Source organism: Canis aureus, chromosome 30, assembly GCF_053574225.1.
Source record: "Canis aureus isolate CA01 chromosome 30, VMU_Caureus_v.1.0, whole genome shotgun sequence".
Taxonomy (NCBI): domain Eukaryota; kingdom Metazoa; phylum Chordata; class Mammalia; order Carnivora; family Canidae; genus Canis; species Canis aureus.
In genome coordinates this window covers 10684833-10704953 of record NC_135640.1, presented here as the reverse complement: position 1 = coordinate 10704953, position 20121 = coordinate 10684833, and the positions used below count along the sequence as shown (strand labels likewise).

The following is a 20121-nucleotide window of genomic DNA, read 5'->3' as shown; positions in this document are numbered from 1 at the left end:
TGGAATCTAACCACTGAATATATATAATTTGTAGTCCTAAAGCAAAAGCTTACAAAAGCCATAGTGAAAGTTTTAGAACATCAGTTTGGATTTGTTTCTCTGATGTATAATTAAAAAAAAAAAATTCTGCTGTGGCCACTTTTGGAATTACCCAGCCCTGTGTCTATCTTACTCAGGGAACATAATAACTTCCTTTAGAAAAGCAACCCTTAAACTCCAGAAGTTACAATAATTTAAAACACAAGATTAAAAGTAGTAATTGTGGAAGAGCCTCATATTTGTGAATTACTAACCATGTATTATTTGAGTATTAGAAAACCGTAAGGGACACTGCTTAGAACAATTTTACAGTGGTTATTTGAGCAACTGGATTGACTGATTTCTGGTCTCGCCTTCAAGCATTCCCTTATTCCTTCTCATGAACAAACACACAATAGGGTACCCACACAACACTCAAATCCCTGCAAACCCCCATCTTTCACTAAAGAATATCTCTCTGAAAATATAACTGAACCAACTTACACCTATTTTAAATTATTTTTTTAAATATGGTTTCCAATTCCATAGCAGACAGAATAAATTTAGCAGGATAGCTCAAAAGCCTCTCTTTCATTCATAGCTACCTCCCGACACTTAGCAGAATGTCTTTTCATAAAAAGTTCTCAATACATCTTTGAAACATTCAGGAAAATTCTGATTCACCAAGAAAGGTCAAATTCCATATCTTACATTTTTGTATTCGAGGAAAGTAGAATAAGTTATCTTTACTCCCCCACTCATTTACTAAATACACACAATGTATAAGGAACTGTGCAAGATAAAAAAAAATGACTAAGATATGGTCTTAGTTTACATACAACTTACAGCTATAAGGAGAGATAACACATGCTCACGAATGTCAATAAATAAAGCAGAAAGCAATATGCAATGAGAGCTGGAGCCAAGGAGGAAAAAGGTAGGATTGATTGTCTATAAAGAGTTTTCAAGGCTGGGCTAGGATGTTAAGATTTAGTTTCGTAATTAAATATGAGAATGTTGACGATTGGTGAGAAAGAGTATGACAACCAAGAAAATTAACCTGGAAGTCGGGAGTAGAATAAGATGGACAAGAAAAGGACCAGGTCAGGGAGAAAAATCAGGTGTCTTACCATGGTAAGGAGAGTAGTATGGCTAAACTCAGAGAGGATGAATGGAGAGGCACAGAAACATCAATGAGATTTGGGATGGAAAATATGGACATTGATGCACAATTTGGGGAGACAGAAGCAGAAGGGGACAATGTGTGTGCCCAGAGACACACAGCTAGTTCAGTGGCAGAGGTGGGACATACTCAACAGTCAAATGTAATCTAATTACCCTACCCTCTACACCTGGGCACCTATTCTATATGGAGACTCAGCCAAAGTCCTTTCATAAACAGTTCCTTGTTTAATTCTAAAGTTGAGATTCTTAGGATAAAAATGCCAGAATGACATGAGAGGAATACAAATTTAAAAAGCAGATAAAGTGAAATTCATTTAAATGATTTAATCTAGTTAAATTCAAAAGACTGATGTTAAAAAACTGAATTCTTAACATTCCTTATGGAGTCTGGATATCTGAAGTTTATTGTATTTGTTCTAGATCCATTTTTGTTCATTAGATTCATTTGGTCATTTTATTGGTGAATACAAAATATTGGAACAAAAAGTTTACCTCGTTCAATTTGGGAAAATACAGCAAGAAAAAAAAAGAATGATGGAATTATCTTATGATGATTTCTTTTTTCTACAAGAGAGATCAAATAGGTCCTTATCCATTTGAATGTCATTTAAAATATTATGATTTCCTCTTATTTTAAATTCAAGTGCTTCCTAAGTATTTGACACAGCTATCAACAGGTTGAAATAGATAAGAAGTTTTAAGCATTATTGTATAATCTATGTCCTTAAATTTGAACCAAGAAAGAGCCATGTTCTGAAGACCTGTACTAATAAGATTAAAGCAGAGTGAAGGCATGAAGACTCTTAAATTCAATGGCTCTTCAAATACTTCAAAAGCTGCTGTGTTTGCTCAGCCACTTGATAAAGTGTCTGTTCAAAGTATAAGGATTTTGCTGTAAGAAGTACTATCATTTATATCATTCTGCACTACACTCACTTCACTCCCGCTGATGAAGCTAAGGAAATTTATTGTAAGGTACAACCCCTGAGGTTTCAAATTGAGTGACAATGAAAGGGGTTCTCCAGCCACAAGGTGACCATAAAGATGGCAAAGATGGTAAGTTACCATCTACCTTTACATCTAAGGCCTCATCAATTTTAAGATGAATTATTTTATATATCCCCAATAAAGAGAAAAAAAAATATCACTACCATGCCATTCATTGTAGGACACATCCCAATTGAAGACATGCTAAAATGTGAAAAAAATGTACCTTAGAATATATGTATTTATTATGTCATTTTCAGATCTGATTCTTTAATCAACCCACCCATATTATAATAATTGTAATTTTCTTCTGGGATCTCAAAGACCCCAGGAGAGAGAAACTATATCACAGGCAGGAAACATTCCATATGAAATTTTAGGGAACTGGTAAAGTAAAAACAGGTTGCTGGAAAGCAAAGACAATTTTATCTTTTTACCAGTCTAAAAACAATTATCAGCACAGCACTAGCTCCAGTGTTCTAACATAATCCTCTTTTTATGTATCATGAGTTGAATTTTATTTATTGCCAGCTACCATACACAAAATCTTCAGTTATAACTGTATACTATCTTAAATAGATGGCCCTTTACTTTATAAATATAGCTAAATTATGCCTAGGCAATACACTGGGCCAAACATTACATCTCTTAGCTGCTCTCTCTGTTTTTTTTCCAAATGCAAAAGTAGCAAAGACTTGTGATGTATTGCTGTATATTTTATGAATCTGTATGTGTGTTAATGTGAGGTAGGTGTGTGTGTGTGTGTGTGTGTGTGTCTGATTTAGGCATTCCCACATCTACTTCTGTCATCTAAAATATATATATGAACTTAAAAATTCATCATTGAAAAGGAATTCTGATATTTTAATTATTTTTCCCAAACTATTTTATGGCAATGTGGCAATTGTGACTATGCTTTCAATGGAAAATATGCATTTAAAATTTTTCTTGTCTTGACTGTAGTTTTAAAAAATCCCAAATATTATATTTTTAAAACAAAATTAAAACAGAGAATAATGTGAAAATAAATAAGGGAATTTATTACTGACTATAACTAAAGTGTAATTTAAGATTTTATAAATGCCAACACAACTTCTCTCAAGAGAACACTTTTTTTTTTTTTAACTCTTATTAGTTTATATTAAAATTTTGGTGTTTTTGTAAAAAGCTACATATGCATTCAAGTTTGTGAGCAATGTCTTAATTAAAAGTTTAAATGACAACCACATGTTTTAAATAAGTACATAATAGAAGTATATTTCTAGTATATTCTAGGATGTGCTCGTTTCATCAACAATAGGTTTCTGCAATTAACTACAATTCCTTCAAGTTTACTTTCTTGGCTGTAAATTTTTAAGAACTGTATAACGCAGAATAGCAATAAAACAAACTCAAAGAATGAGGGGCTCAAGTATTATCTACCATGTTAATTAATGATTGCTATGTTTTTTGAAACAAATTTTCATGCAAATTATTAGTTTATGCTTAGGCATGCTTAATGACATATACCAGTAAATAGCAAATTGAATGACAATAGCAAGTATCGAGTACCACATATTTCTCTATGCATATAGAAAAATTATTCTAAATGTTCTACAGAATACTTTGACTAATACTTATTTCAAATATAATTTGAAATAAACAATGTCATTGTTTTTCAATACTGAAGAGAGAATAATAATGAAAAAATGTGCCCACAGTTAAAGTATAATAATGAAAAAATATGCCCACAATTCTAGCCTAACCATCTTCTAAAATTGTTGCTTTTTGTCTGTGCCATTAAGGATTAGCTAAAGAACTTGTAAATTCAATTATTTGATGAAGCAATAGCAATTATTTAGAATTGAAAAAGAAAAAAAAATAAGATTTTCTTCACCTTATAACCACCTACTTTGTCATCTAAATGAGTTTTGACCATGCAGATTCAACACTTTTTACAAACACATTGTGCTTTTGAACTCAAAATAATTTTGACTTAGGCTATAAAGAAACGTCTTTTCCCAAACTTACTTTAATATAGCCTTCAATGGAATCCATGAAATATATATAAATGGAAAAAGATAATTGGAAACTTCAAAGTCCCTAAAAAATAATGACAATTATAAGCAGTAAGAAAGTATCATCTGAGCTATGTCTTGCAGACAGACTGCAAACCTACAACAGGAAAACATGGTGGGGACATCTGTGTACTGTGGAGTCAACAATTGCATTCTAATACCAATTCTGGCAATTGCTAACTATGTGTCCCTAAGAAAGCTACTGAACTTTCCAGTGGCTCAGTTTCTCATTTGTTAAAACAGGGGTGCCCATAGCAGAGGGTTGCTGTGAAGCAATGTGTATCAAGTGGTTGGCACTGTGTCTAGTGTGGGGGAAAATTCTCAAGTTATTAGCTGCTATTTATATTATTATTATTGACCCTGGATCATTTCAACTGATATCTTAAGTGATGAAAATATAAAATGGGTCTATTTATTCTTCTACTTTTTTACACTGAATTTGGCGTCTTTTTCCATAATGACCCATACTTCTGTGCCCTTCTTTCCTTCTCTTTGTTCCACTAGGATTCAAACATTTTTCCTGTTGTAAAAAATTTGTAATATTAAAGATTAATAGGACAGAATATCAGCTGTTTGAAAACCAGATGCCTTTTAAAATTTAATTTTTTTTTTTTTTTAAAGAAAAATCTCCTTAAGCTACTGAGAAAGGTTGAGAAGCTATCTCTGAATACCCTGAGAACTAAATACCTCCCCACACCCTCTTCATACATGTCCTGGGTTTTTACCACATAATTAGCAACCTTTGACACACTATAAACCTATTTCATTTTCCTGTCTTCTTTTACTAAAATACAATTTCCATGGAATTTCTGTCTTCACCCATCCCACCCCTCACCTCCTCGCTACTTAGGACCTAGATTAGTAGCTAGCATATTTATTGAGTGGGTCTTTTCATTATTGGGACATAACTGTATCCTTCTTGGGTTTTATCTATGCACGCTTTTGCTAAACCTGAAGAAATAATTTAATACTACTTTGGTTATAAAAAAAGCAACCTTGATTTTCTTTCCTTGTTTTATAGAGTTAACATTTAAGATCTGTACAATATCCCTTCTAACACAATCCCATTTCATAATCTATACAGTTTTACTTGGACATTTTAAAAGATTTCTTTCCTTCTTTTTGGAGAAGTCACAATAGTAAAAACAAATGCATATCGGTTTGAAGTAGTTAATTCTTAAAGTGAATAACTGTGATTGGTACGAGCCCTGGAGATAGACATTTTGTATATGTGGTTAGTTGAAGTGGATGACTGATTACACATTTACTAAAGTCAGCATATAAAGACCGGCATTATCAACCTGGTCAATTAGCTTTCTTTATACAGATGATTGAACTTAAGCATAGAACATCAAAACGAGTAATCAAAAACCATACATATACTTATATATATATGCATATATATAACAAAAATATACAAAATATAAAAATATATGTATAACAAAAATATTTTTAAAATTATTTGGAAGGGCCAGGATGTACATCTCATTATAATAAGTTCTAGCACTCTACCACCATCTGCCATTGAATGACTGCAAAGTTTGTGAGCATTAAAATAATCATTTGAAAGCTGATTATCTTAGTAATCAGCTTTCAAATGATTTGGTAGTAAACATTTTTTTTTAATTTGAAGTCATAACTTACACGTATAGTTAATAGATATTCCTCTTTCTCTTGTAAGTTTCAGGCCAAAGAGAAAATCATAATACTTTAGGGTTCACTCAGTGCTTCAGAAAATTGATTGAGAATGGGCTGAGCTAGCTTCCTATGAAAAATTATAAAGAAAAGACTGCAGCCGTGTGTGTGTGCATGCATGCACCCATATGCACCCCATCACCCCCCAGTTATTCCTGAGCACTTCTGGGCACCCAGCCCATAACTCTCATAACTGTATCTAGATTAATGATTGTGAGGGAAAAGATTCAAAGTCAACATTTCCCCATAGGCACTAAAATAATGAGTGTGAGAGCTTTAAACATACATGTGACTGCTAATAAATTTATTTTCCAGGGGCCTAATAAATATAATATGGTAGTTTGCAATCACCTTTAAAACAATCATATTGGTTTAATCTTACTTGGTAAACATGGGAAGTAATACAAGCAAAGAGTAAAGTTGCTAAGTTATTTCTGCAAAGTTCATGTTTGTACCGTTCAAAACAAAATCAACAAATATTTTGGCTATAGTCAGACATGAAATGACCTATAGAATTCAAATGAGCAAAATTTCTGGAGGTTTTGAATCAATTTCTATTTAATTATTTATTTTCAAACTTATTTCAGAAATGTATTATTTAGATTTTATTTATTTTTTTAACAATTTTATTTATTCATGAGAGACAGAGAGACAGAGAGAGAGAGAGAGAGAGAGAGAGAGGCAGAGACACAGGCAGAGGGAAAAGCAGGCTTCCTGTAAGGAGCCTGATGTGGGACTTGATCTCGCATCCCGGGATCACGCCCTGAGCCAAAGGTAGACGCTCAACCGCTGAGCCACCCAGGCGTCCCTATTTAGATTTTATTTAAACTATCCAACTATTATTAAATTCCAAAGTGATGAGACAATATGGTCATGAGAGAGTTACTCGAATACAGTGATATGATTCTATGTATCCTTTAGGTAAATTGCCTGAGGCAGCCAGCAGACAAAATGTCACCAGGGATGAATTTCCTACATTCAAAATTAAGGTGAGAAAAGGAAATATATACAGTTATATGCTTCTAATATAAATCGACATGGAGGCTCGTCTCCCTAAATCTGTCGTGGACCACTGTGTGTGGCTAAAACAAATTATAGAGCTGTAAACCTGTGCTGGTAATCTGGAACTAGCACACAGATCATAACTCCCACTACTCAAGGAAGAACACAAGCAACAGCTTATCAAGAAAGCTGATGAAAGCAGAACTCTTTATCTCTCACCTCTTTGCAAAGTGTTCTTTTCTCTGTTTTATGGGATGTTTAGTTCCCAAACCCTTTTGTCCTCTAATATCCTTCAGGATCTACACTTTCCCAGTCAGCGCCTGAAAGCTGAAATACACTTAGTTTATATCCGGGTTTAATAAAAAAAATTGAGTAGCCATCTTTTCCCTTAAAAAGTTACTTTATCCTTAAAAAGTTTGTTTCTTTATTTGTATATGAGAGAGAGAGAGAGCACACAGGAGTGGGGGGCGGGAAGGGGAGAGAGGGAGAGAGAGAATCTTAGGCAGGTGCCATGCCCAACGCAGAGCCCAATGCTCCATCTCAAGACCCTGAGATCATGACCTGAGCAGAAATCAAGAGTCTAATGCTTAACTGACTGAGCCACCCAGGCGCCCCCTAAAAAGTTTTTAAAATGAGCAATTGGTTTAAAAAGATCCCATTTAAACTGATCTGTGTTTATGAGTGTGTTAGAAACTAGGAGAGTATAACACTTCAGAGAAATGACATTTAGTCAGAGGCATCATTAGCTCTTACAAAGAAATGCAAAGAAAACATAAAATTATAAGTAATTAGTGTGAGACATGCTTTACCTATTTTAATGGCATTTCAACAGGGCAACAAGTGAATTATCTGGTGCTCACATGAAAAACTAGGCTGAAATTAGGGCAAGCAGATTTAAATAGTATTTGTTCACTTACTAGGAATATGATCTTGTGAAAGTTTTTAATCTTTCTAGTGCTCATATTTAGGTTGAGGATAAGAATACTTGCCTGATCCGTATCGCTAAGATGATGTGAAGATAAGCGGACTCAATGTAAATAAAAGCATTTACACACCATAAAGTATTATGCAGATTTAATTTTTGGTACTAATTTGGAAATCATGTCCTAAAACACATGTTCTAACCCAATCAATTTGATCTAATTTCAATGGGCTAAACCAGGTCACGCTAGAGTTCTTCCCCTTGTCAGAAAGCTACGATTCCATGCTGCTGGGTATTTCCTAAGGGGCATTAACTATCACAAAATTATAGTCGGTGAACAGGGCACACCTCCAAGGAGGAGGGGTGATTAGGGCCCATCTTCACAGGGCTGGAGCTATGAGTATGAGTGAGTTGTGCAAGGAAGAAAAAAGAATAAATAACTGGATTTGGACCTGAGAGAACAAGATAGCACAAGAGAGGAGAGGGGGCTCAAGATAACGCTGCAGCATATGGAGCAAGGGGGTAAGGAAGAAAGGTGAGCTAATCATGCAAGTGTGTGGGAAGGATTTAGCCAGGAGCAGGAGACTTCATTCCAAGACTGTGACAGGACAGAAGTCACCTTGTGGTGGTGAACTGGTGAATAGGAAATGAACAAAGCAGGACCAGAGAATTGTAGGTAATGGAGAGGATTAGGATCTACTCCTCTCACCCCTTCCTTTCCTTCCTTTTATTACAAAATCTCTAAGGCACTTTTAGAGCGCTGATGAGGGCAGTAGTGATAACCACAGCAGGCAACACTGCCTGAGCTTACAGAATGAGCAGGACACTGCGGCTGAGCCTTTCACAGGCATCAACTCATTTAAGTCTGACAATAATTCTACAAGAAGGTGTTTTGCGGATGAGGAAACTAAGAAACAGAGGTTACTTCCATAACATGAATAGGTGGGAGGTTTAGAACTTGAATGCTTAGACAGTCTGGTTCCATCTAAAGAGCCCATGCTTTTAGCCACTATCCTAAGTAATGTGAACAAATTCCTCTATGTTCACACCTACAAGAACTGGAAACACTTATAACTACTGAGCCTCTGGGAGACAAAAATGTTAGAGTAAGACAACAGACTGAAGAAAATACTGTTTCAGAATCAGAAAAGAATGCTACCATCAGAGAAGCTTCTTTTTCTTTTTTCCTTAGCTGGAAAGACAGGAAGAGTGTTGAAAGGGAAGGTACTAAACTGAAAATAATGGACTATCTCCAAATATAAATGTATGAAGAAAAAAATTACAGTGATGTTTATCATTTAACAGACAAAATATTTTTCTGTTCTAATGTTCTTTAATGAAACACTTATTGTGTGTCAGTGAAAGCTAATGTGATTGCATTTCATTAAATTACACGTTAAATATTTTTTTCAATAACATCTAAAGAATACTTTCCTTATTCAATACCATATAGCAACTGATTTCACAAATAAACTTCACAAACATAATAGGAATTAATTTGGTATTTTTCTACCATTTTGCCAAGAAATACTACATTAATAGAATTGGAAATGATTCTCCCACATGGTTATAACTGAAGTCATTGTCTCCAAGAACACATTGTTCATAGCTCTACATTTTCTACTTTTCTCTGGAGAAGTGGAAATTCTACCTTTGGTTGCAGCATCCATATATTCTTGGGAGGACTTAAATAATTATAGTGTACCAGTAATTATATCATGGCTTCATTTTATGAATTTTTTGGAGAATTCAGGTACCATTTGCACATATAAGTGAAACACTGACTACTCAGTTTGGCCCTGTGAGATTCTGAGTTAGAATAGCTCAACAGAAAATAATGAAAATGAAAATACCTCATTTAGGGGATCCCTGGGTGGCGCAGCGGTTTAGCACCTGCCTTTGGCCCAGGGCGCGATCCTGGAGACCCGGGATCGAATCCCACGTCAGGCTCCCGGTGCATGGAGCCTGCTTCTCCCTCTGCCTGTGTCTCTGCCTCTCTCTCTCTCTCTCTCTCTCTCTCTCTCTCTGTGACTATCATAAAATAAAATAAAATTAAAAAATTAAAAAAAAAAAAAGAAAATACCTCATTTATAGAAGATCTAAACAGTTTTATGGCAGGCAGGAGATAGTTACTAAAAAAAAAAAAAAAATTGGCTAATTTCTACTGAGATCCAGAAGTAAAAAGTAATTTAACATTCAATATTAGAAAATTTATTTTAGACACAGAATGCTCTATTTAAAAAACACTGGCGGGATCCCTGGGTGGCTCAGCGGTTTGGCGCCTGCCTTTGGCCCGGGGTGCGATCCTCGAGTCCCGCGTCTGGCTCCTGGCATGGGGCCTGCTTCTCCCTCCTCCTGTGTCTCTGCCTCTCTCTCTCTCTATGTCTATCATAAATAAATAAATACATCTTAAAAAAAATAAAAAACACTGGCATCAGATATAAAGAAAGGTGATGAATAAAATTATATAATTATTTTTCCTTTAAACAGTAGAGAATGATGTATTTTGGACTTTTTTTTTTTTAAAGGACTATTTTAAAGAAAAGGTTAGATATGGAATTTTTTAGGTCAATGATTTCATTGTAGATTTTCTTTTTCTTTTCTTTCAATTAATCAATCAATTAATTTTAAAATATTTTATTTATTTGAGAGAGAGAAGGTGCAAGTGCAGGAGCAGGGAGGAGGTGCAAAGGGAGAGGGAGAAGCCAACTTCCTGCTGAGAAGGGAGCTCGATGCAGGACTTGATGCAGGACTCCATCCCAGGACCGTGAGATCGAGATCTGAGCTGAAAGCAGATACTCAACTGGTTGAGCCACCTGGGTGCCCTCATTGCAGATTTTCATATTTGCAATACTATTTGCTAGGAAATGAAAAGGTCTACTAAATGAGATAATGAGTGTGAAGTGCTTGCAGAGTGCAGGCATATAATAAGTCTGTAATGGATGGTAGACCTTATTATGAAAGTCTGCTCAGCAAGTATTCTGACAATACATTTTAGTGTATTAATTTTGAGTCGTACAAAATCATGATGCATCTTATTGATAATATTTCATCAATTTTTCCTTTCTGCCATTTAATTAAATATCTACTTTAAGGGAAGCCCAATAAATTCTAGCAATTTTTGTGCTTTAATTATTAATTTTAAACAACCCTAGGGGTTCTTTTGCCATTAGGTAGTTGTATCTTCCATCTATCCACCTCATCCATCCGTCTCTGTTCATACATACATTCATCTCTCCAACACCCATCCATCCATCTATCCATCTGCTGCTTCTGTCTGCCCATCCTATTCATCATCCATCCAACAGAAATTTAGCTTTATGTGTGAGAACCTAATACATTTTAACTAGAGATATAATTGCTAATGTGCAGGTAAGACTCTGAGTCTTACATGTATCTCAGAGTCAATTTCCATATACTCATACCTCTTTTTACAAATTGGTAATAATAATCAACCTAAGCACAAATGGTTTTCCCCCTATTAGCAATACAATTGTTATGTAAGTGTGTATTGTTTTTAAAAGTTACCATAATGTTTCTGATTTCTTTTTTCCCATAGAAGGACAAGAAATAGAGGGCAGAGATCTTTTTTTTTTTTTTTTTTTTTTTTTTTTTTTTTTTTTTTTTTATATTCAGAATATATTTTATTTTTTTTTATTTTTTATTTTTTTATTTATTTATTTTTTTTTTATTTTTATTGGTGTTCAATTTACTAACATACAGAATAACACCCAGTGCCCGTCACCCATTCACTCCCACCCCCCGCCCTCCTCCCCTTCTACCACCCCTAGTTCATTTCCCAGAGTTAGCAGTCTTTACGTTCTGTCTCCCTTTCTGATATTTCCCACACATTTCTTCTCCCTTCCCTTATTTTCCCTTTCACTATTATTTATATTCCCCAAATGAATGAGAACATATAATGTTTGTCCTTCTCCGACTGACTTACTTCACTCAGCATAATACCCTCCAGTTCCATCCACGTTGAAGCAAATGGTGGGTATTTGTCATTTCTAATAGCTGAGATCTTGACTGAGCTATTGTTAGATGAATTTCCGGAACCTAGGAGACCATTGCCAGACAACTGAGCTATGAAGCAAAACAAACCCAGAAATGCTGTTGAATACCGCAGAACACTGAGACCCTGGAATACTACTCAGATATTGAAGAAAAAAAAAAAAGGAGAAAAGCCTCACATCTAAAACCATTTGTGTTTTAAGGGTTTGCTCATTATTCATTACTGCCTATAGTCTTATGAATATATATTAAGCCAACCTAAAACTGTTATAACTGTAGCAATATTTTAATCATGCAAAATATTTTTCTCATTTTGTGATTCATCTTAAATTCCTGGGTAGAAAATGATGTTAAATACAGGCTCTTTCTTGCCAGTGGAGGTGGGGATACACATCTGTCATTATCATTAAATCACAGGGATATCTGGATAGTGTTTAACAACAAAAAAATGATCAAAAAGACCTCTAGATAATGTTTAAAAGTATTACTGTCTTCTTGAAACTAAAGAGGGCTAACCTGGCAAAGAATACACACCCACTTGGAAGCTAGAAAAACAAAAGTAGGACCTATATTAAATATGAAATTGTTAGTAGGATCATCTCTGTTCACATAAAGAATAGCATCATTAAATTGTAGCATAGAGTAAAAGCAAACATACATACACAAGGAAAAGAAACATGCTTGCATCTGTTCAAAGTGATTGTTGTAGATCTTCTTTGAGAAAACCTTGTATTTTTTTAAAAGTTTTTTTTTAAATCAAAACATATGTAACCTAGAAAACTAGAAAGTTGAGATGCTCTATTTTTTGTTGTTCAGAAATTAACCTTTATATATAAATTCTGGATGGAATATGGCATTTAGCTAATCCTAAATTAAGACTTTTGTTTTTATTTGTTGCATAAAGCATAGATTCTAATAAACACAGGGTGTTATATAACCATGCTTCAAAGGCTTCTGTAAACTAAGCAACTCACAGCAACATCTCTGCCTTCAGCAATCACACTCCAGTGAATCATCCAAGTGACCTTATTTGCTCATTAGAAACTCTGTGTACAGGTTGCAAATGTCAGAGTCTGAATTTACATTTTAAAAAGTACATCTTGCGGCAGTTTAATGAAAATATTTCAAAGATCTCAGGTCAAATTCAACTATTTACTCATCTGTTCCCTTAGCTTTAAATATTTTTGGCTGGGATTCACATATTTTTCACAAGACATACTTTATGATCACTCCTCTTAACATTTCAGTATTGTAACAGTTTGAATCGCCATTTGGAAAGGGGGCTGCTATTACACTATTATTTCCACCCCCATCTCAGCATGGTGACAAATAATTTAAAAACATTTGATTTTAGTGTTGTTTATGTTCTCAGAACAGTATGAATCTGCACATACCCAGACACACACCTTACAAACAAAGTGTGAAGGCTTAAATTTCACTTTAAATGTTATACAATATACTTAAATTGATGTGAAGGCATCAAAGGGGTCTAACTTTGGACATGGAATGAGGATACATTTATATTCTACTCTAGAATATAGAGAAATCACATTGACCTGTACATGTACATTCCAGTTTTTTTTTTTTTTTTTTTTTTTTTCTTAATCTGGTGGAGGATGATGTCAGGGATCATAAGGAAGAAAGAATTTCTGGGGAGGAATTTGTGTGGGTTATGGTGGGTGCTGAGAGAAGTTAGTTGAAGAGAGAGAAGCTTGCCTGAGCCATGAACTTGTGTATTTGATACGCAGGATATCCAGGTTCATTTTCTTATGCTACCTATTGCCCTAGAACAATACAAAAATTATTTTAGCATTACAGAAATAGGTCATCATCAGCAATATCACCACTGTTACCACCACCAACCACACATAGGCACCCATGAACAGAAAGAGGCTTCAGGTACAGTACAAAGAACTCGAGCTTTGCAGTACACTGCTCAACCTTTGTGGCTGTGTCCTGGAGTGAAGTTAGGTAGTTACAAAGGCCTTGGCTTATTGACCTGTTCCATGAGGCTAACACAACCTACCTCATAGGGTCACTGGGGATATTAAACTAGATACTTATTAAAAATGGCCAGCAGGGGATCCTTGGGTGGCTCAGCGGTTTAGCGCCTGCCTTTGGCCCAGGGCGTGATCCTGGAGTCCCGGGATTGAGTCCCATGTCGGGCTCCCGGCATGGAGCCTGCTTCTCCCTCCTCCTGTGTCTCTGCCTCTCTCTCTCTCTCTCTCTCTGTCTATCATAAATAAATAAATAAATAAATAAATAAATAAATAAATAAATCTTAAAAAAAAAAAAGGCCAGCAAGCATAAGGTCCTCAGAATAGGTCCCCTAACACCCACTTTCCTTTGTATCACTCAAAATGTGGTACCACCATTAATGTTCTTCAAAAGGGATTAGAAAGATAGGTTTGTCCTTGGGGACTTAGCAGTTCTCTGTTTGATTTGATACCGTTCTAAGCAAAGAAATGCAATGGAAGAAAGACAGTAATGATTCTGATAATATAAAGGGCATTATGTTTTTTTCCCTTTCTTTCTCTACAGCTAAAAAATGTGAAATCATAGGCAAATGATACACTAAGAAAGTGTGCTGTATCTTCATAGTATGAAATGTGTGACCTGCCTACTTGTCTAGGATGTTTAGATCTGAGTTCTGCATCACCTACATTGATATTTACTAATTAAAGAGTGTTGGTGGGTATTACACTGAAGATTAGTAGCAAAAAGACCAACATGAGACAGTGTATAAGTAAAGGGTTTTGCTGTGTTTTTTAAAAAAAATTCTAGAATATGGCTATAGATTCTTTTTCCACAAACAATACTGTCTTTTAGCAGTCACCACTAAGACCACATTCCAAAACCTTAATGATACAAATCAGACTTCCCTTTTAGCTTTCCAAAATGTATCATCTTATTTTGAAGTGATAGGTAAAGGTATCCTTAAAGTGTTTCTTCTACTTTACCTGGCATTATTCCCAAAATAGTTTACCTTACAACAGTTTCTTGGGAAGATAGTTACCACCTATTCTCCACAGATTTGAGTGAAAGTTGATGCCTTGCTATTGACATACAGGATATACAGGTTCAAAAATGGAACTCCTCAAGAATTCAGATATGTTACCCATTTGCAGTTTATATTTCACAGTGACGGAAGATGTTCAAATGACTTCTTTAGAAACTTTCATTTTGTTCTGGCACCAAATCCTCTTCTCCAGAGAGTTAAAAATTTGATGAATTTCTTACCTTGATTAATATATCCCATCTTGCCACTGTGTATTTTTCACAGTGAAAAATCTGTATTCAATTCACTGGCTCAGTAGTTGGAAATACCAATGGCACAGAACACTTTGGCAAAATGAGAAAATACAGCATAGAAATCCTAATTTCTTGTACTTTCCATATCTGAAATGGTTCTATAATGCTGAGCTACAATGTCATGTAAAGGTATAAGAATAAAGTCAGAAAGATGAAAGACCAAAAAGAACTGAGACTTGTAAAATGCTAAGGATAATAAAAAGAACTCTTAAAGCTAAGCTTGGAACAGAAAGAACAGCAAGAAAGCACAGACGTATCTGCTATTATGGAACATGGTACAATCATAACAATAAGAGAGAACTGTTGCCTTCCCTGTTACTAGGTTAGAGGCAGAAAACAACATCTCTATTTTTTTATGTTCAATGTTAAATTTCAGGTTTTAGGCTAAAGTTATTAGCTGAATAAAGAATAAGGGAGCTTGACATCAGAGAAGTACACATTAAGAAAAACTAAAGATTTTTATTTGATTGCAGATACAAGTAGAAAATGTGATGGCTGCCAGTATAAAGCTATTTTCACTTTGGCCGTATTAACAAGAGAGTAGCAAGATAAAGGGAGGTAATGAGGGTACTCTACATCATACTTGCCAGACCCTCCCTGGAATATTGTGCTGTTAGTTCTGGAGACATGTTGTAAGAAGGATGTGCACCATGCTGAGTGCATTTTGATCAGAGACGGGATGGTAAGAGGTCTGGAAAATATCATGAGAATCTGTTGAAGAAACCAGAGGCATTTGGTCTGGAAGAGGAAAGACTAGGGAGGCAGTTACTGTGGGCAGCATGCTAAGTGCCTTTCTGACTTGAGTAGCGGCATGTACAACAGGTGTTGGGTCCAGAGTACAGAATTTATGCATTTCTTTCAATACATTTAAAGCAATATTTAAAAAAATTAAAAAATACCCACTTTGAATTGTTTACCTTATGAAACAGTGAGATTCCTAAGACTGGAATGTGTTCTCATGATGGTTAGCTATCACATGTGGGAGGAACTCTTAAATGGTATTTCTGCACTGAACTGGGTTACTGGAGTATAGGACATCACAAATCCAGGAGATTTTAAGATCACTATAGGAGTTAAAGCTGGGGTTATAAACTTTCAGCTAATTAGGTATGGTTTAAGGTTTGTTGGAGATCCTCTCCTGCTCTTCTCCCCTCAAAAAAAACATCTTTGTTATAAAAAAATTATTTCATTAAATAACCAGTCCATCAGGTCTTGTATATTTCTTGAATTTTCAAAGAGACCATTATTAAAAGGTATGTATCTTCAGAGGAAGCAGTAACTTATGGGAATTAGTTACATACAGCTTGTCGACAGAAAGACAAGAATGAGAAAGGTAGCAAGAATAAATAAGGTCTAAGTGGGCACAAATCGGTAGAAAACAAAATCCCTATAGGAAAAGAACCAAGAGTATTTTCTGCAAGGTTTTCCTGGAGATCCAACTGATAGAACCAAGGTTTCAGGTATTACTTATATGAAAGTATGGCCCAATTTTCCAAGGTGTCTATATCATTAGAGCTTTTAATAGTACAGTTTCTGAAAGGGGTCACTAACCTAAAGCATTCAGTGTTTAATACAGAGAATTTCTGTATAACAGACGCCTATAGACATTTAGATAAATAAACCAAATTTCAGAATACTCAATTTGTGACAAAGTTTTATCAAAACCAAACCAGAGGGGTACCTGGCTGGCTCAGCTGGTGACTTCAAGTCCCATGTTTAGTGTAGAGATCACTTTAAAGCAAAACAAAATACAAAAAAGCAAACTAGACTTTCATGTATAGTGTAATATTGTATCATTAAATAAAATTAACTTTGGAGTGGGTTCTACTTCATAAAATGTGCTATATTATTATTTATATTTTCACTTAATAATATTTGTTAAAGTTACATAGTTACATAGGAGATGAATGTAGCTTGAGTCAAGATTTTTCTTCTAAATATTATCATTGAAATTGTATGTATTTCCATTTATCAAAATTCTAAATTAAACTTATATTTTAATATACATAAATAAATATATATGTATATTTTTAAGTGAGTTCTATACCTAACATGGGGCTTAAAATCACAACCCTGAGATCAAGAGGCATATGCTCTATCAACTGAGCCAGCCAGGAACCCCCAAACTTATATTTTTTATTCCTCTAACTGGTTATTCCTCCTTGCTTTCTTGCTTTGGTATCCTAAGTAATAATACCACTACCATTCTTTCCCTTGGTCAAAATGAAATCTTATATTTTCTCTTTTACATCCCAAGTCCAAACAATTGCTGAGTTCTTTCACTCTAAGAAAACGTTCATATACCTCTTTCTATCCTATTGTCATTCCTTTAGCTCATGCCTTAATTATCTTTTACATGTACTGTAATTTCTCATAATTAATATCTATACTTCCAATCTCTTTCCTCAAGAAAGCTCTCCTACACTCTGGGTACATGAGAACTTTTCCTAAAGCATACATTCTTATCAAGTAGTTGCATAGCTCAAAAACCTTCAGTGATTCAATATAGAACTATGGAAGAAGTCTAAACTAATTAATATAGCATTGAAATCTTCTATTATGTGATCCCAATCTATCTTTTCAGCTTTATCTCTTATTCCTTTTTAGGGTCATCATTCTCCAATTAATACATTGTGCTATTCATTATCTGAGAATATTCTATGCTCTCCTACAGCTGAGATAGCCTTCCTCATTTTTTTCTACTATGATTTTTATCTATTTCTCAAGGTCCAGGCTTAAAGGTCTTTTCTAAATCAACCCATCAATCAATTTCTGGCTCTCTGGCTGTCTCTCTCTCTCTCTCTTTTTCTTTTTTTTATCTCTTCTTTGCCCATGGAACATTCTTATCCCCTTCCCATTTATTGCATGATGCCTTAGTTTGGTTCTATACATCTCTTCTCTCTTACTGACTTAGGGTCAAGGATAATGCTTAACAAAGACTGCAGGGTAGATCCCAAGTGTACTGTAAATGTATTTTGGTTTGATTATAAAAATTATTGACTGCAAATTGATTATATTAAACTTCCAGGTAAATAGGCATTTAGTCTAGGGGCATTACTTCAACAGTTTGGAGCTGAGAGGGGTCACGTAGAGTGGCTACATACCTAGCATGTATTTGCATTTCTTTATAGAAACAGTGAGTATATCTGCTTCCTGGAACAGTGCAGCTCTTCTTTAGCGCAGGTAATCCCATCACACCGAAGGGAGCATCCCCTGTGTTACCTGAGGCACATGTGGGCCATCAGCCACAGCCACAGCCACCTCACCCAGATGCTCTGATGCCACATGACACTGTGATCTGCCGGGCAAGAAAAGGGTAGGGAACCATCTCTCACTGCCTTCACTGAGGGTAGGGGGAGGTGCTGCCAGCTACTTAACTGGATGGGCCCTTCCATGGGCCCCTTCTCTTTTACTGTTGGAGAAACGGTCTGTCTGGGGAACCACTTCTCCAATGACTTCACTTCCTGAGCCCACTTTCCACTTCCTGGAAACTCCAGGGTAATTCCCGTGATTCAGCCAGTCATGGCAATACATTTCTCCTTGCTAGAAATTTCTTTGGGGATATGTAACTGAAGTCTGGTCAACAGAAAAATGAAAGAAAATTTGGTAAAGTGATTTTATTCTTAAAAACAGGGACACCTGGGTCATTCAGTGGTTGAGCATCTCCCTTTGACTCAGGTTGTGATCCTGGAGTCTTGGGATTGAGTTCCACAACTGGCTCCTTGTAGGGAGCCTGCTTTTCCCTCTGCCTGTGTCTCTGCCTCTCTTTGTGTGTCTCTCATGAATAAATAAATAAAATCTTAAGAGAGAGAGAGAGAGAGATATTGAGAGACAGAGAAAGTCTATTTGGCTTTTGTCACGTCTGAAGGTTCCATCCAGAACCATAGCTGCTGTTTGCAACTCTAGCAGGTGCCATCCCTTGGACATTGGTGGCACCCTGAAAGTTGAAAGCAGAAAGACAGAATGAACCAGGGAACTGGATAACATTGTCACAGTGCAGAGGTCACCCTACCGTAAGACTTTTTCTTGTGTGGCGAAATACATCTTCCTCACTCTTTGAGCCAGTTGAGCAGACGGTTTCTATTATTGTAGGTAGAGATATCCTGACGCATCAGACTTCATGTTGGCATCAGGCACCTTGCTCAGGTGGCAGACGTTAATCATTGTCAGAGCGTCAGGGGAGAAGGACATTGTTTATAGGGTCTGCTTAAATTTTTTTGCTGGGCTGTTGCTAGGTCCTCGATCTGGTAAGTTATAATCTTAAAATACACTGCACTTTTCCTTTTGCAACAATTATCAAACCTAGAGTTACTAATGCTTTTCCTCTTCACTAGTTTAAAAGCTACATGAGGGCAGTGACTAAATGCACCAGGACAGGGAGGGCACACAGGCGTTCAGTAAGAAGGTGCTCAGCAATTATCTGTGAAACACGAATGAGTAAATGAATATACAAAATAACAACAACATTCTCCTTATTTCCTTTGCTCACACTCCCATGCCCTGATTCCTACTCAGTTCATGCCTTCAAAAATAAGCTACGTCCTGCATTTGAGGAGACAGGAAAGAAGAGGCGAGGAAGTTACCTTTATAGCTACTCTCTCGGTGGTGAAGGGGAAAGGAGACAATTCTTAAAGGTAACCTATGAAATAATTTCATAAAGAAAAAACTACAGTTATCTCCTGGATTGCATATTGGCTCAAAATATTGTTTTAAAAAATGTTCAGAATCATTTTAGAACCGGAATGAAGCTTAGGATTGATTCAGTATAAGCAAGCAGAGCAAAGATTTACCAATCAACTATCTCAAGGCCCTCATTTTTCAAAAGAGGAACTGAGAGCTACTGTCACCAAGATCTGCACTGGTCTTTCTTATTCTTCATGATGTAATAAATAATTGAATGCAGACAGTTACATTCTACAGCAACAAAAA

The 20121-nt window shown here is 35.6% G+C and overlaps 1 protein-coding gene and 1 long non-coding RNA gene across 3 annotated transcripts in view; both read right to left on the bottom strand.

The window, feature by feature from the left end:
* Positions 1-20121, bottom strand: part of GBE1 (1,4-alpha-glucan branching enzyme 1) — a 267868-nt gene that overhangs the window by 13601 nt on the left and 234146 nt on the right. The gene's annotated exons all lie outside the window — the stretch shown is intronic.
* On the bottom strand, positions 11889-20116 carry LOC144301728 (uncharacterized). 2 transcript variants are annotated; one of them, XR_013368485.1, is made up of 3 exons: positions 19776-20116; positions 18297-18490; positions 11889-13664 (listed from the first exon to the last, which is right to left on the bottom strand). It is a non-coding gene; the product is annotated as an uncharacterized LOC144301728 (long non-coding RNA). The 2 variants fall into 2 exon arrangements; XR_013368486.1 differs by lacking the exon at positions 11889-13664 and having other exon boundaries at positions 15637-18490.